This window comes from Ochotona curzoniae, unplaced genomic scaffold, assembly GCF_017591425.1.
Source record: "Ochotona curzoniae isolate NIBS_2020 unplaced genomic scaffold, NIBS_Ocur_1.0 contig_66, whole genome shotgun sequence".
In the NCBI taxonomy this organism is placed as follows: Eukaryota; Metazoa; Chordata; class Mammalia; order Lagomorpha; family Ochotonidae; genus Ochotona; species Ochotona curzoniae.
The window spans coordinates 428,468-445,774 of NW_024466512.1; the positions used below are offsets into that span (position 1 = coordinate 428,468).

The 17,307-nt window shown below is 59.5% G+C and overlaps 1 protein-coding gene across 1 annotated transcript in view; it reads right to left on the reverse strand.

The window, feature by feature from the left end:
- Nucleotides 1-7,329, reverse strand: part of INPP5A (inositol polyphosphate-5-phosphatase A) — a 135,207-nt gene extending 127,878 nt beyond the window's left edge. Inside the window, exon 1 of the mRNA XM_040991916.1 lies at nucleotides 7,311-7,329. The gene's annotated coding sequence lies outside the window, so the exon portion shown is untranslated. The remainder of the gene's footprint in view (nucleotides 1-7,310) is intronic.
- Between the last annotated feature and the right edge of the window lie 9,978 nt (nucleotides 7,330-17,307).

Here is a 17,307-nt window from a genome sequence, read left to right on the forward strand (position 1 = left end):
TCATTAACACACTTCATTAATAAAATCAGTGTTATTCATTGCGATAGACTGAGCAGAAAGGCAATATAATCAGATCCATAAAGACAGAAAAGGCATTTGGAAAAATTCTGCAGCCTTTTAATGATTCCACAAAAAAACAAAAGCAAGAGAGAGGGCACATCCTAGAGCTGATAGAAAGCACCTGTGTGGAACTGACAGTTGGCAGCTCAGCCAGGGCTGAGCCAGGATGGTCCTGCAGGGCAAGAGGCAAGCACATCTGCCATCCCCTGCAGGCCCCAGAGGAGGAGAGAAAAATGGAGCGGCCTCTGTTTGCAGGCAGCACCATGGGCTATTCAATCAACGAATTAACAAGGTCATGGATGTAAATCAGTATCCAAAAACACCAACACTGGAAACAGATGCTGGAGAACAACACAGAAATAAAAACATCTATAGATCTGGCGTGAGATGCACCAGACAGACCCGGCACAGTGGCACAGTGCAAAAAATCGCCGCCCACAATGCTGGCCCTGTATGAGCACCAGTGTGATGCTGGCTGTTCCACTTCCCATCCAGCTCCCTGCTGAGTCAAGCAGCGGAGGAGGGCCCAGGTGATAGAACGCAGCACCCACGAAGGATACCCAGTGTAGCTCCTGCTTTGGACCCGTCCCACTTTGATTGTTATGGCCACTGAGAATGAACCTGCGATAGGGAAGGTTCTGTGTGTCTCCCTCTCTCTGTAACTCAGATTTGCAAGTAAATTTTAAAGAAATCTTTTAAAAATCAATTAAGAAAAGTAGAAGCCGCTGCCAGTGCTAGCAGGAAGATCAGGAGCATGACACGGGGCTCAGGCATCAGCCTTGCCCGTGGCTGGTCGGTGTCCGCTAGGGTCGAGACAGCTGCGGGAGTAGATAGGGCTTGCAGTCTCCTGATGAAAGGCAAATTGCCTAGAAAGAATGGAGGAGTGGAGGAGGGGCTGGCAGGGCGGGCGGGGAGGGGAGCCTGGAGACCACAGGGCCCCCCCCCCCCCGGCAAAGGGAGGGCCCGGGAGAGCAGAGACGGGCAGGAGAGGCAGTGGCTGCCATGAGTCCAGCCACAAACAGTGGCAGCAGGCATAGGTGTCACGGTGCCTGACAGCTCCTCAACCCCTCACGACATTCTGGGTGTGCAGGGGTTCCCACCTGAGTGCACCTGCTGGCATCTGAGTACCTGCTCCTTGGGTCTCTCTGGGGAGATGGCCTCCTTCCCCACATCCACTGGTGGTGACCGAGATCCTGTCCACACTGACCGTGACTGGTCATAATCCACACTAGGTTGCAGTCCACACTGACCGTGACTGGGTCCTCGTCCACACTGACCATGACTGGGTCCCATTCACACTGACTGTGAGAGGGTCCTGTCCACTCTGTGCCCACACTTGTGCCATGCAGGTCAAGCCACCATGCCTCAGCAGCTCTGAGTCCCAGTTTGTCTGCTTCAGATCCAGTTCCCACCTGATGTACCTGGGGAAGCAGCAAAAGACCCAGAGCCACCGGGCGAGGGACCCGCATGGAGCCTCCCCAGAGCCACGGGCCCCAAGGGACCCGCATGGAGCCTCCCCAGAGCCACGGGCCCCAAGGGACCCGCATGGAGCCTCCCCAGAGCCATGGGCCCCGAGGGACCCGCATGGAGCCTCCCCAGAGCCATGGGCCCCGAGGGACCTGCATGGAGCTGCGGCTCTTGGCTTCACCTGCTCTGACCCTGCTGTCTCAGACATCTGGGAAATGAGCCAGCAGAGATCTCCCTCTCTCTCTCTCTGCAAAGAAATGCAGAATCGATCCTGAGCATTTGAACCTTTGTGTTTTCCTGGCGGTGAGACTGTCCTCCACCACACATTCAAATTGGCTGTTCGATTTATGAACAGTCTGTTCATCCACATCTGTCCGACATGTCTCTATGTCATGACTTAGAGATGTTCTCCTGCACATCCCAGGCAGGCACTTGGATTAACAGGTTTCCAACGAAGATTTTTAATGCTGTTTAAAGCTAAATTAAGAGATGTCTGCGAATGGAAAGGCTGTGATGGATTTTTTTTCCAACCCACAAATAAATTTAATTGAACTGTTTATTTTTTGAAATATGAGTCAAGTAAAATATTTTCTCTACAACATGTACTGTCATAATTTTCAGATGATGTGCCCCAAGTCATTAGCCATTTCTAGCACTTCTCTAAAAATAAACCCAAAAGCCCCTGCAGGGTCGGGGGCTGCGCTGAGTGCCGGGAGCCAGCACCTGCACACTGCTGCATGCAGGCCTTGTCCTGCTGGCCAGCGCATGCAGGCACACATGTGGTCACTGAGTCTCCTCAGAGTCTGGGACTCATTGCCTCAACTGAGCCCCAGGATGCTCCATCCTGTGCCCACCAGGGCAAGGGCAGCAGGGGTGCACATCACAGCTCTCATGGGGCTGTGCAGGACCGAAGGCCAGCCCCGCCACGCCCCCAGAAATGGAACAGGCAACACATTGACGGAGCAGTCCATAGCGAGGCGGTGGCTGTGTGCAGGACAGTATGGCAGGGGCTAGAAAGGGACAGCTAGAGAGGGTGGGCCGGGAAAGACCATGGCCTGATTCCAGCTGGCCGGTCCTGGGCCCAGCCCTGCGGTCTCTTTACTCTGGGTCACGACTGGGTCCCATCCACATTGACCATGACCGTACAACATGGCCAAACAACATGCTGAGGCCAGCCTGTCTCTGCCCCCATAGAGGACTAAGACCATCCAAGTACGAGGCCCTACAAGTGGGCAGCACCCAGACCAAGGTTTTGAGGTCTTCTCTGCGACCAGTGTTGGGGGCATGGCAGGGCAGTGCCAGCCCACAGAGGAGTTATATGCCTGTCTGGGGCCGGGAGCATGGCTGTGATGGGCCAGAAATAGAAACCCTGTTGGCCTGGAACAGGGCTTGAAAGAGTAGCTCAGCTCACAGAAGAGCCTTGTCCGTGTCACCCTGGGGTGCCATGCTGTAGCAGTAGGTCGCTGGGGAAGGGGGTATCACTGCAGAGCGTCTGCCCAGCTTGGGCCTGGAACAGCCCTGGAGTCACTGAGGGGCAGTGACCAGCTGAGCTGTGCAGGGCAAAGGGAAGGGGCTGCCTGGGCCTGGATGGCAGCCATCCCCCGGGGGACTCTGGTCTGAACAAGCTCATTCTATACCAAGGAGGGCCGTGGACTCAACTTGGGCCAGCAGGCAGGGGAACAGTGGCCAGGGTCAAACAGAGCAAGGTAGGCAGGATGGAGGAAGGCCAGCACTGGGCTAGGACCCATTGCCTGTCCACCCAGGGTCCCATCAGCTACTGACCAGCCTCCCAAGGGTGGCCAGCAAGGAGCCACCCACCTGCCCTGGCCCCACTAACCCATACTTGTGCAGGAAGCAGGCTACAACCCTTCTGGGCACCACTGGGGCACAGTGCCTGGGCTGAGGGGACACGACCTCTACAGCTACCCCTGGCCTAGCACATGGTCCTTCCCCACTTCCTGGCAGGTCAGATCCAACACCCTCTTGTGTCCTTCCCTGCTCCCAGCAGCCCTGGTTGCTGTGGACATGCAGATTGAGGGATGGCCTGGCAGGATCTGTACATGGCCAATCCACAGCTGAGGAGCAGTGAGAGGGACGCGGGCAGCCAGGCCTTCCATGACCCCAGGCCTCCTGAACTGCCAGCCATGGCCCAGCACACTGGACGCGGCCATTTACAGGGTCCAGAGCACCCTCCTCTCCCCTGTGGCTCTTGGCTGTCTCTGGAGCAACCCCTGTGTCTGGGGGTGTCACTGGGGCCTAGGACTGTGCAGAGGCACCCTGGGAGGAAGACGGAACGTGGCCCCCCCAGCTGTACTGAGCGTGTGGTGCCCGGTGTGCTCGGCCTTTGGCGACACACAAGTTCTGCTCAGTTCGGTGCAAGGCCCTAGAGTGGGCATTGGTCACTATACCTGCAGAGCTGCAGGCTGTTCTCCTGAGGCCCAATGCCCCTTTCAGCACTGCCCAATGGATTTTGGAAGGGAGAACTGTGCTCTGAGAACAGTGTACTCCGGGAAGCGATCTGGGGGCTGAGGTGGGGTGACGGTGCTCCTCAGGCTGGCCTGATCGCAGGTTGGTGGGGAACTCAGCCGCTCTTTCTTTTCCTCCTACAACCCCCGAGAGAGGGGGCAGGCCACTTCCTGCCATTTCCACAGTGGGTCAGGGATGGAACAGGCCAGCCATGCTGGCGGTGTGAAGTGATGGGGCTCCAGGGGCAGCTGGAGGGTGGGAGGCCCCTGGGTGTTGGCCTGACATGGTCCCCATCTGCATTCAGTAGCTGGGGCACAGTGGGCTGGAGGAGAGGTGGGGACCTGGTGCCTGGGACAGGGAGCCGCCAGCATGGCTTCTGCCATGTTTCATCAGTGAGCTGGTCCGCATGAGGCAGAGCATGTTTGTAGGGAAAATTTGCTGTTCACTTAGCTCTCAGAGCAGAAGCAGCACAAGCTCAGGTTATATACAAGAGAGGGATGCTTCCGGCCCCAGCTCCTAACCAGGGAAGGAAAGCCAGAGGCCCTGCTGGGCTATTTTAGGAACAGACTTATAAAGTAAAAGCAGCTGTGACATGAAGAATTCCAGGAACATTTCCATTTCCTGGAGGGATGGAACAGGCCAGCCAGGCCAGGCAGCTGCTCCCACGGAGCCAGGGGCCCAGGCTCTGCCCACTCTGCCTTCGTACAACGGGTGCCGGCTGCTGCCGTGGCCAGCTGCTGCAGCCAGGGGACCAGGGACTGGGCAGGAGCCCACACAGGCTGCCCTGCCCCTGCCTCTGATCCAAGGGCCTACCGTGGTCTTGGGCCAAGTTCCAGGAGCAGCAGTGGGGAGAAGCACCAGATCCAGGCAGAGCCAGCTGACCCAGCTTCGCCTGGATCCTAGTGGGAACCACTGTGCACCCTGCATAGCGCTCAGCCCTGGTGGAGGGGCCCGGCTGCCAAAGCACCCTGCCATGAGCTCTGGGTGGGGCTGGGTCCCTCAGTCCCCTGGGAGGTTGGAGGGTCTGCTCTGCCCACTTCCTGGGCAACCACCACATTGAGCCCACAGGCTGAGTCAGGCCTAGCAGCCATGGCCACACAGTGCCCACAGGGATTTCAGGGGCCACCTCCTCAATCTGGAGTGGATGTCACCAGACCCTGCCCCATCACCTCCCGCAGGGTTCCTGGCCCACCCAGCACAAGTGGAGCTGGCCACTGAGGGCTCTGCTGGCCACTCAGTCCACCTGCCCATTGCCTTATTCTGCATGCGGTGGGTGGCTCTGAGGTTCCCTGGCCCAGCTTCTGGAAGGTCTGTGCCAGTGAGGAGCTCCCGCACATCAGGGCGTTGCCAGCCACCCCTGTCCCCTGAGAGGGAGTGTCCCCAGTGTCCCGGGGGCCCAGCGGAAGCCTGGGCCCTGGCACAGCAAGTGAGGCCCACTGCTCCTCCTCAGCCTCCTGGAAACTCAAACACATTCAGTGATAAACGCAGACAACAGGCGGACGTGGGGAGGCAGGGCGCCAGCACAGGCCACTCCAGGGAGGTGGCACCAGCCTCAGACGGACATGGAGAGGCAGGGCGCCAGCACAGGCCACTCCAGGGAGGTGGCACCAGCCTCAGACGGACATGGAGAGGCAGGGCACCAGCACAGGCCACCCCAGGGAGGTGGCTCCAGCCTCCGGCAGGCGGTTTCCCAGCTGCACAGTCCTGGCCACCTGGTGTTGGGGGTCATGTCCCTGAGCTGTGAGTCAGGGGTCTCCTGGGCATGCTACCGATGGCTCAGGTGTCCTTGCCCAGTTCCTGCCCAGGGAGGGACTCAGCCCTCAGTGTCTAGTGGGCTATTGCTCCCCTGCAGCCACAAGAGCTCCACAAGGCATGGTACCCAACCCTGACCCCAGATGCTACTGCAGGACAGGCTTGTAGTCCCTGCCAGACAGCCAGCAAACCCTGCAGAAGGAAGCAGAGGGGTAGGGAAGGGAGGCCAGAAAGGGTACTCCAATGTCCCCCCGTGGGAGCCAGCTGGATGAGCCCCAGGCCCCACATGGCTTTATCCTCTGCAAACTCAGCCAGGCCGGGCCCAAACAGAGGGTATTGTGGATCTGCCCAGCTCTCAGACCCTCACCACAGCCACAGCGGCCGGCCCCAGTTGGGCCACATGGCACCGCTATGTTCATGGCAGCACTGTGCCAGGCTCCCCCAGGAGCCACCGCTCCAAGAACGGCTTGTCCTCCGTGGCCATGTTGGGCCAGCCACACCTGGGGGACACCTCGGATCTGGTTGGCACCAGTCACAGCAAAGCCTCCCTTCCAGGGACAGAGCAGAGTGCTGGGAACCAATGTCCTGTTTTCCTGGGCTTCCTGGACCAGCCCTGCAGGTGGGGCCACCTGGCATCCCGCTCTGGTTTCTGGACACCACAGCTATGGACTTCAGCACTTACCCTCCCTCCACCCTTTGCGCTCATTTCTTGGCTGTCATTTGAAAGGCAGAGCGGGAGGGAGAGACCTTTGTCCGCTGATTCATAGCTCAAATGGTCCCAATCAGCCCGGGCTGGGCCAGGCAGGAGCCAGGAGCCTGGAGCTCCGTCCGGGTCTCCCTGGGTGGCAGGGGCCTCAGTACTGGGTCATCTGCTGCTTCCCTGGCTTTGCAGGCGATGTTGAGGCTGCTGCACCCCAGTGCTGGCCCCTGAGTTCTCCAAGTTTGATCAAGGCCTTGAATGTGCAGGGGCGGGGCTTTGGCAGTCCCACAGCCCTGCCCTTGCAAGGGGCTGTGAGAGGGGTTGCCCAGGAGGCAGCCAGAGCCAGCCCAACGGAGGAGTGGCGCTTCTGGCTATTTTTAGCACTCTCCGAGCCAGCCTGTGACTCGCTGAGGCCCCGGTCAGGGTGAGAAAGTCACCATGGCTCAGATGCTCCCAGTAGCCAAGCCTGACAGTGAGGCCCTGGAGGGGCAGGCGGGGGTGGGGGCGGCAGGCTGGTACAGAGCCCTCGGAGGGCCTTGGGTCTTGGAGCCTGGGACAGCCTGGCCGGATCCGCCCGCCCCGCTCACCCGGCACAGCTCCCTCCTGGCTCACAGCCGGCTCCTCCCACCGCGCAAGCATGGAAAATCTGATGTCAGAATTCCAGTGAAGGCGAAGAATGTGGTATGACCTTCACCTCCAGGGGAGGGGCCTTGCTCAAGGCCCAAGGGGGAGGGCTTGGGTCCCCCAGGCACCCTAGGCGCTGCCTTCTCCCACCCTGGCCCCCAACACAGCTTGGAGCTGGCTCCCTGACCCCATGGCTGGCCCCAGGGTTGCTGCAGGCTGGCCAGCTTGTCCCGGGGCTTACCTAGCAGCCAGGAGGCCTGGGAGACACGTCCCCAGCGGTATCCAGGAGCCCTTCACGATGAGGGTTGGGAGCCAGGAGAGAGCTGTGTGCACACACCTGAGCATGGTGCTCGTGTTGAATGCTCACAGTGCCCTCTGAGACTGCATGCATGTGCAAACATGCTCACTGCTTCTTTCATAAATGTGCACTGCACATGTGTGTGTGAGTGTGAGCTTCACTCCCCTGGTCACAAGCCACAGCTTCCTCAGCCTCTTCCGGTCACATGGAAACCCAGAGCAGTGGCCCCTGAGTTCCTTCCTGACCTCAGCAAGGGTGTGGATGGGCCGTGCTGACCAGCGTCCTGTGCACCGTGGCCCTCGGCGTAGGAGACCATGTGCAGCTGCAGCCAGTCTCAGGACCTAGCACTGGGGCTGAGGCCCGGACAGAACAGGAAACCCTCCTTTGCGGGGAACAAGTTCACACTGACCACCCACGAACCTGTGCTCATCAGCTTTTGGGAACCCCGGGTGGCTCTGGACACAGAAGCAGAGCAGCTGCTGGCCCAGCCCCCGCCCTGCCTGTGGGCTGCGCAAGACCACCTGCCTTGTAAGGTGTGGGGTGTCCCGCTGTCTCAGGCAGGAGTGGCACTCCATGCTCGGAGACAGAGCTCCTGTTGCCAGCGGTGACTCGGGCCCCTCTGCTGGGTCTTTCTGACTCCAAGCTTAGCCTGCAGGAAGCAGGGAAGACAGATGCTTAAGAGACCACTTTGTCTCCTGAGGGCGTCACCTACCTCAGGTGCCTCCAGCCTGCTCAGAAACCTGGCTTCCATTTCTAAGGTCTGTGCCTGGACAAGCCCCTGACTGCAGGCTTCCCGCTCAGGCACCCCTGGAGACAGACCAAGCCCCACACCCCCAACACCTGTGCCAAGAGAGACTGGGGACGGACCGTGAGCACCTGGCAGGAGCTGTGGCCGCTGCGGCAATGGCTGAGTCCTCTCCTGGTGCCCAGCGAGAAGCCCAGGACTCCTGTCCCAGGCAGGCCAAGCAGAGGTCGTCCAGGAGCCGTGAGCGTGGACACCATTGCTGTCTGAGACAGGGTTGGGAAACAGGTTCTCCAAGTAGGCATGTGCACCGGGCATGACTGTTGCTGTGCCAGGACACAAACTAGCCCCACATGGTCTACGCATCCTCTCCTTGCCCCGCATGGAGCTGCTGCCTCATACGTACACCACACACATATTCCCATACCTGGGAACTGCCGTATACCTGGGAGTCTACCAGCCCCGGGCACCTCACGAACTTGCACCTTGGTCCCTCTGATTAGATGGGACATCTTTGGGGACAGCGGGGCCCATCCACATGTGAGCATAGCACAAGAGGAACTGAACCCACCTGTGGGAGCAGAAAAGAGCAGGGGGGATAAGAATGGAGCCAGGGTGGGCATTCAGAGCCTCAGAAAGTCCAGCTGGACACTCACGGAGGCTCAGCGTGCGGTGTCACTAGCACCTGTCAGAACTCGTGACACGTATACGGGCACCACACCCCACAAGCCCTCCCCGATCCCAGTGAGCTGTGCCTGCGGACACCCCTCCAGGGACACTGCTGCAGGGCCAGGTGCACACCCGCTGCTCCTGGGGCCAGCCTGAGCTGGACACCCTCTGGCACTGCTGACTTGAAGGAGGTCGCCCTGCAAGCACAGAGGTCAAAAATCACCTGTGCCAAGCCTGGAGGGCGTCAGGTTCCTCCTGGAGGCAAACTGGTGGTTTAGCTGAATGCCATCACTTAATAGTGTCTGACTCAAGCAGCTAAAGGTCAGAGACCAACCACACAGGCATGGACAAAGGGCTAAGCATTTCGAAGGGGGAACAGGCATCATACCATAGCAGGCTGATGCTCTGCCTGCGCGGCTGGCACCCCTTTTGGTACCAGCTCATGTCCCAGCTGCCTTGCTTCCAATCCAGCTCCTTGATTATGGTCTGGGAAGGCAGCAGAGGACGCCCACGCCCTTGGGCCCCTGCACCCACACGGGAGACCTAGAAGGAAGCTCCTGTTTCCTGGCTCCATCCTGGCCAAGCTGTGGCCACTGCAAACATTTAAATGGGACTGAACCAACAGATGGAATTGCTCTCTCTCCTCCCTGTAATTCTGCTTTTCAAGTAAAAATAAAGTAAATTTTTAAAACTGAAAAGAATAAAACACCCAATTGCTCGCCTTTAGGGGCAAACAGCAAGCAAGAAAGAAACCCATGGTAATGAACCCAAAAAGAAAGAAAGTACAATAGTGACGGCAGGCAGGAGGCGGGACCCTGCAGACCCTACGGCAGTGTCACCACATAAACACGGAACCTGGCGGGCAGAGGCGAGACCCTGCAGACCCTACGCAGTGTCACTACATAAACACGGAACCTGGCGGGCAGAGGCAAGACCCCGCAGACCCTACGCAGTGTCACTACATAAACACGGAACCTGGCGGGCAGGTGGCATGCGCTGAGGTGCGTCTTGGCGAGCTGGTGCCCCAGCTCAGAACTCGCCTGAGCTGCTCTCATGTTCCCAGACCTCCTCTCCTGTCCTGGGTGAGTGGACACAGTCACACGCAGTGGCCCTGCTGTCCCCAGCGTGGAGGGGATGTTTGTGCCTGGCACAGGACCCCTCTGGGAAAAGTGCCCCCACAGACCACAGTCACTTCCTCTCTGCTGGGAGGCAAATGTGCAGGCACCCCCTATCAAGAATCCAGGAGCCAGGATGGGGGCTGGTTTCCACGCAAGCTGACATGGACTGCTTTTACCATGAACTTGAAAGGATTTCCATTAGTATTCATAACAAACCCTAAACTCAAAAGACACAGGATTGGTTGGTGGGGAGCTGGGCCCAGCCAACACAGACCATGATGCCCCACGGCCGGCCTCCACTTGGACAACATCTGGGCCAGATGGTATGCAGCTGCTTGACCCCTGCCCCTGACAGTTCCTGGCTCTCAGACCCAGGGCCTGACAGCTGTAAACCTGCACTGCCACTGAGCCGTTCTCTGCTATCTCCCGAAGCCTGCCAGAATCCCAAGCCTACTTCTCTCAGGACTCCACTGCGGCATCGGCCTGGCCAAGCCCATGTACCTGTGACTCAGGCTGCTCCCAGGGGATGGAGGGTCAACACTGGTTCCCACCCAGAACAGAGTAGGGCACAGCCTGGGTGTTAGAACCCCATTCTTACTTCTTCCCCCCGTGACAGCAAGGAAATAGAGCTGTCCTTGTCTGGCCAAGTTCATGGCTGTGAGCAGCCAAGCATGTCCCGGGCCCAGGCAGCCCCTGATCACACTCACCAAGGCCTCTCTCACCTCCCCAGGCTTCCTTGTTTGAATTCTCAGCTCGGCTCAATGGACAATGAGAATGACCACGCGTGAAAAGCAAGGTGAGCTCCCCAGCTCCGTAGCTCAGCCCAGCAGTTTAAGGGGTTCTGGAGGCCTGGCAGGGGGGAGCAGGTGTGAGTCTAAGGGGTCCCGAGGGCTCCCAGGTGTCAGGAAGGAAGGGCTGTCATTGTCCGGGAGGTGAGCTCTGTCCCAGGCAGGTGCATTGGGCTGACAGAAGTGCCCTCAATGCAGGCACACAGAAGAGGGCTGTTGCCTGGCCAGGTACGTGTGGAGGAGAGTGTAACCCCAGAGGACTCAGAGGTTTGGGGGTCCTGCATCCCCTAGGACCACCCACCTCAGCCACAAGAAAGAGATGTAGAGATAGCGCAGGCTCCAGGGCGCAGGGCCAGTGGCAGCAGCTAGGCCCTGCCAAGTGCCCTCCTTCCAGGGTCTCCATGGGGCTTCCTCCAGGACATGTTCTAATATCGTTACCAAATTGAGATATGGGCCACCTTGTTACAGTCAGAACACCTTGCCCTGGATGAGCTCTGGACGAGCACCCTTGAGCTATGCCAGGATGGTCCCTGTCGCCTGCTCTCCCTAAACTTGGGGACTAGGCCACGGCAGAGAAGGGGGTGTGGCTATAGGGAGTCGAGCCCCCATGCAGCTCAGGTGGCAGGTCACCCTCTGAGTGTTGGCTGGCTCTCCTATTCTGGGGTGACCGAGGGGACAGCGGCACCCGGAAACTGACTGGAGGCACTGGGATGACCGTGGCCACTAGCCCTCCCTTGAACCCTAACGGGGACCCTTCCTGGTCCACGGGGCTTATGGAAGTCTCAGGTCAGGCTGCTCTCAGGCAGTGTTCCCCACACGGCCTGGAACTCGGGGCCAGTGCCATGGCATAGGTGCCGCATCCTATATATTTCCTGTTTTGCATCCCGGCTGTTCCATCCAGCTCCCTGCTAATGCAGCTGGGAACACAGCCGAGGATGATGATTCTGGAAGAAGCTCCTGGCTTCCGGCTTTGGCCTGGCCCAGCCCTGGCCTTCACAGCCATCTGGGGAGTGAGCCTGGGTGCTGATGATGGCTCTCTCTATGTTGCTGTCTTCCTCTGTGTAACTCTACCTTGCAAATAAATAAGCCTTTAGAGAGACCAGGGAGCCTGGCTGTGGGGACGGTGGAGTTGTTGAGGGCCTCCAAGGCAGCCTGTGTGACCTCTATTTTTCCCGCACCCTTGCCACAGGCACGGCCCCTCCTGAGTCCTGCAGGGACCTTGGCGGAGCCTGTTGGGCAAGGGTTCCCAGCTGAGGGCCAGCCATTTTCTGGTCCAGGGCTGCCCACAGAGGGAGCTGGCCTGTACATTCTGTGGCTCCTGCCTTGCCCTCCACTGGGTTCCATCCTCCAAAGACACTATTCATCTACCTACTGCCCCTGCCCCACCCCAATTCCTGAGTGCCAAGGCTGACTGCAGGAGGCTGAGTCCCTGGTTCCACACAAGCGTCTATAGATACAGCATCAACAGCCCCCAATGTCCACAGCCCCCAGTGTCCACAGCCCCCAGTGTCCACAGCCCCCAGTGTCCACAGCCCCAGCATCCGCAGCTCAGTGTCCATAGCCCCAGTGTGCACTGCTAAGGGTACCTTATGGGAGGCATGTGACCCTATGCTTCCCCTACCATCCCCTCTCCCAGGCACCAAGAATCCTGGGTCTGGGAGGCCCTAGGGGACAGAATCGACCCTGACCTGCTACAGGACATGACTCTACGGACAGAAGCAGCCTGGCGGAAGGTGCAGTCCTCCCAGCATTGGCTGAATCCCAGCAGGGACATCAGGATGACTGTCACTCAAGCCCCTGTGGCCTGAACTGACCACTCCCTGCTCAGGTCTGCTCAGGCTTTGTGGGCAGTCTCAGAGGCAGAACCACCGACCCAGGACTCCACGTCCCCCTTGGCACCTGGGGGAACAGGTGTCCTGGGACCTGAGTGGTTTGCTGCTTGCGGCACACACAGGGCAGTGTCTGAATGTTGCTCACTGTGGGCCATGCTGGGGCTGTGTCGGCACCAAGGCCAGTGCCCAGGCCAGGCCTGCTGGATGGGAAGTCAGAGGCTGAGCATCCCGGGCCAGTGGGTCCTGGGGGTTGAAGAACCCTGGCCTCTGAGCCCCTCTCTGCTGCCCCTTCTGAAGTCCAGGGAGCAGGTGGCAAGCTTAGGGACAGGCGCCACTTTCTGGAAACTTCTGGGTTGGAGTACAGGACAGGGGACACGCGTGGGGTCGCATCTTGTGGCAACACGCGCGCCCTCCCCACCCCACCACGTGACGCTGGGCAGCCGGTCGTCAAAGCCTCCAGTCCGCTCTGAACAACCGACCTTCGCAAGGCGTCAGCCAAGAGATAAACCTAAAAAAAGATTTCCTTCGCGGTTGACTCATCCTGGCCCAAATATCGTGGGAAATTTCCATGACTGCTCAGGTCCGACGCGCCGCGCGGCCGGGGACCGCCGGAGCAGAAAGCAGGACACGGGGAGGAGGCGCGGGAGCCCAGAGCGCCATGCGCGGGCGCGCGCTCTGGGGACGGCGCGGGCGGGCGCGCGCTCTGGGGACGGCACGGGCACGCAGAGCCGGCCCTTGGCGCCAGGGGCAGGGAGCGCCGCGCAAAGCCCCAGGTTCTGGACCGGCGGGCAGGGAACACCCAAAACACAGTCAGGTGCATGTTCCTGTGGGGTGTCCCCGCAGCCGCCAGGCACGCGGTGCAGAGGGGTGTCCTGGGCCCTAAGCCATTGCCAGGAGGCGCTATGGGAAGCCCTTCTCACCTGGGAGAGATGCCTAGAAGTGGGGGACCTTCAAGGCACCTTGGGCGTTTGGTCTCTTCGTGGCACTTGGCGGACCACTTGGGCCCCACCTCGCCCAGTAGAACCTGGGGCTTAATTTCAGCAAGGGTGTCAGCGGCCACTCACCAGGGCCACGGACCGTTGGAGATGGTTTGCCGACCAGATGCGTGGAGAACTTCTGGCAGAAACAGGCTGGTGTTGTGTGTGTTTGTAACATGAACTTCCCACATGAGCACCAGTTTAAGCTCCGGCTGCTCCACTCGTATCCAGCTCCCTGTCGACGGTCCGAGTGCTTGGGCTCCGGCACCCACAGGTGAGACCTGGGTGGAACTCCTGGCTTCACTCAGCACAGCTGCACTTGAGAGCACGTCAGCAGCTGAGAGGCCTCTTTCCCGTCTCACCCTCTCTCTGCCTCTTTCTGAATCACTCTCCTTCCAAATCATCTTAAAAACAAAAACCAGAATATCTTGGAATATAAACTGAGCTTGAACCTTAAGAAAGAGCCAGATCTGGGCCTGGTGCAATAGTTTAGTGACTAAATCCTTGCCTTGTACACCCAGGATCCCATATAGGCATGTCCTGGTTGCCCTGCTTCCCATCCAGCTCCCTGCCTGTGGCCTGGAAAACAGTCGAGGACGGTCCAAAGCCTTGGGATCCTGCTCCTGTGGGGGAGACCCAGAGGAGGGGCCTGGTTCCTGGCTTCGGATCGGCTTGGCTCTGGCCATTGCTACCACTTGGGAAGTGAACCAGTAGCTGAGTGTTTCTGTTTTTCCTTTTCTATGCATATCTGCCTTTTCAATAAAAATAAAATCTTCGAAAAAGAGAGAGCGAGCCAGGTTTGTATTTTGTTCTACGAGCAGCACACTGAGCTTAGAGCTTGCAAAGAGCATGTGGCCACCAGCCGCCGGCACCATAGGCCCTGCAGGCCTTGGGCGCTGCAGAACGCCCCCTGAGGCCCATGCTGTCCTGAGGCCCCTGGTCCTCCACTGCGTGCCCCTGATTGGCCCTCCCTGGGCTCCACAGAAGTGAACCTGCTCAGTCCCACACGTGTGCATCCTGGCGTGTCCCTCCAGCTCTGCGGGTGCTGGCCACACTGTGTGCACCCTCTCCTGCTGAGGGCATGTGCTTAGGGCCGTGGGGGTCCTAGCTGTGCCAGCCCCAGGCCCTCTGGTTCCTGTTTGGGATGTCTGGTTCAGCTGCTGGAGGTGGTGCCCCTGTCGTGTTCATGTTCCCAGCACCTGTCCTCTGCTGTGGGGAGAGGCCGTCCTCGTCCATGCTGGTGGCATTGCCTCATGGTTTTTAATTCGTGTTTCTCTTATGGTTGGTGGTTCAGGTCCAGCCCTGGCTCAGCAGCCCAGAATAGATCTGATGGACCCAGGTTCAGCCCCGAAAGCTTTGGAAGCAGGAAACTGGGTCACCCCCTCCTGCACTCTGGGGACATAATTGAAGGCTGTTGCTCCAGCAGCACCTCCACTGCCTTCAAAGTGGCACGGAAGCGCTCCTGTCCTCCCTGAGGTCATCAGCAATGTCCCCAGGCAGCAGCCGAGGTGCCTGGAAGCTGAGAGGCCTCAGCACCTCCAGCCCCAGGACCCAGAGCCCCCTGGGTGAAGCTGCATGGACCCCCATGGCTGCTATGCCGTGGCTGCTCTGAAGCCTGAGGTGGGAGGTGTGCGGTACACCACTGATGCCCACAGACCCCTCTGAGGTCCCTCCCAGGTTGCCCTCAGTCGCCCGCTGCGCTGTCTGGGTAGACACCCCTCCCTGGACACGGGCCAGTCACCTGACCGTTGGGAGTGCACAGGTGGCAGGTCATCCACGTTGGTGCCCGCTGTGTCTGCACAGCAGAGGCCAATCCAACCCTGCCTGTCGGAACACTTTCAGTCGGCCTCCCACCAGCCTGTAGGAGGTGCCCTGGGGTCAGGCTGGGGCTGTTCCTTCTGTGTCCCCAGCTCTGCCTCTGGTGGTCCTGAGGGTGCAGGAGTCGTGCAGCCAGCCCTGGCCTCTAGGGGCCTCAGCCTGGGCTTGGGCATGGCCGCTTGTCGCTGCTGCCAGCTGCAGGCTCGCTGACCCCAGGTGATCTGGTTCAGAGTGGAGCCATCATCACAAAGCATGATCTTGTCCCCCCGGGGCTGCGGCCTCGCATTGGTCTCCATGCCCCAGTTCTGTTCTGGGTGCGTCTGAAGGGAAGAGTTTAAAATAGGCTGTGCAGGAGCCGTGGAGAGCTGTGCCCCAGTTCCTGGTGGAGAGGCCTCCTGGAAGGGGAACATGTGCCCCTGGGTCAGCTGCGGTGGACGAGGATGCCCAGGGTCTTTGGGACCATACCTGGGACTTGCTGGTGGTGATGGGCTCACCCATGAGGAAGCCCTGGGTAGCATGGCTGGCTCCCAACTCTGGCTGGCCTAGTCTCGGCCACTCATCATGGAAGTGAACCAGGACAGAGGAGCCTACTGCAGCCATGGACTGCAGAAAGTTCCCTGCCCCTTGCCACCTGACATGCCAACAGCCCATAGTAGCCGTTTGCCTGTCTGATGTATAGAAACTTTCAATCCCATAACAGTAGTTTTAAAGATATATATTTTTTAAATTGGAAAGTTAGGTATACGGAGAGGAGATACAGAAAGATCCTCCATCTGCTGGTTCACTCCCCAAGTGGCTGCAGTACTGGAGCTGAGCCAATCCGAAGCCAGGAGCCCAGAACCTCTTCCAGGTCTCCCACATGGGTACAGGGTCCCAAGGCTTTGAGCCGTCCTCGACTGCTTTCCCAGGCCACAAGCAGGGAGCTGGATGGGAAGCGGAGCAGCCAGGACACCAACCGGTGCCCATATGGGATCCCAGGACACACAAAGCAAGGACTTTAGTTAGCAGGTTACTGCACAGGGCCCATAATAGTAGTTTTAACTAAAAAGCACCTATTGAGCTTTTAGGGTCTCTGATAAAACTGGATGCAACTGGCTGCTGCCAGTCTTATCTCTGAACCTACACAGACACTGAAGGGAGTCCAGGTTCAACAGGACATGAAATGACCAGCTATGACATGGTACGTGTGTGAAGGTGTGGCTGGTGGAGGCGGGGCCTGTGATGGCAGGTCCATGGCATGGCTCATGGAGGCGTGGCCTTGGGCGGGGCCTGCAGAGGCATGGCCTATGAGGGCGGGGCCCTGGGGCGTGGCCATCAGAGGTGTGGCTGCAGAGGCGGGGTCTGTGCAGGCATGGTTGTGGGGGCGTGACCTGTGGAGGCGTGACCTGTGGGGGCGTGGGTGTGGCGGTGTGGTCATGGAGCTGGGGCCTGTGCGGGCGTGGTAGTAGGGGCGTGACCCGTGAAGGCGTGGCTGTGGGCGTGGTCGTGGAGGTGTGGTCATGGAGGTGGGGCCTGTGCAGGCGTGGTAGTAGGGGCATGACCTGTGGAGGCGTGGCTGTGGGCGTGGTCGTGGAGGTGTGGTCATGGGGTGGGGCCTTGCAGGCGTGGTCGTGGGGCGTGGCCTGTGGAGGCGTGGCTGGGGCGTGGTTATAGAGGTGGGACCTGTGGGAGCGGGACCTGTGGAGGCGTGACCTGTGGGGGCGTGGGTGTGGCGGTGTGGTCATGGAGCTGGGGCCTGTGCGGGCGTGGTCCTAGGGGCGTGACCTGTGCGGGCGTGGCTGTGGGCGTGGTCGTGGAGGTGGGGCCGGTGGAGGTGGGGCCTGTGGGGGTGTGGTTATGGGTGGGGCCTGTGGGGCGTGGCCTGTGGAGGTGTGTCCTGCTCACCACACTCCTGGATCCCCTCTCCCTTTCTAAAGTCAGATGGGTCTGCACTGTGACCCGGAATCCTTCTGCCTTGGTCCTGTGATCATACTAATGATGAGAATGACAATAATAA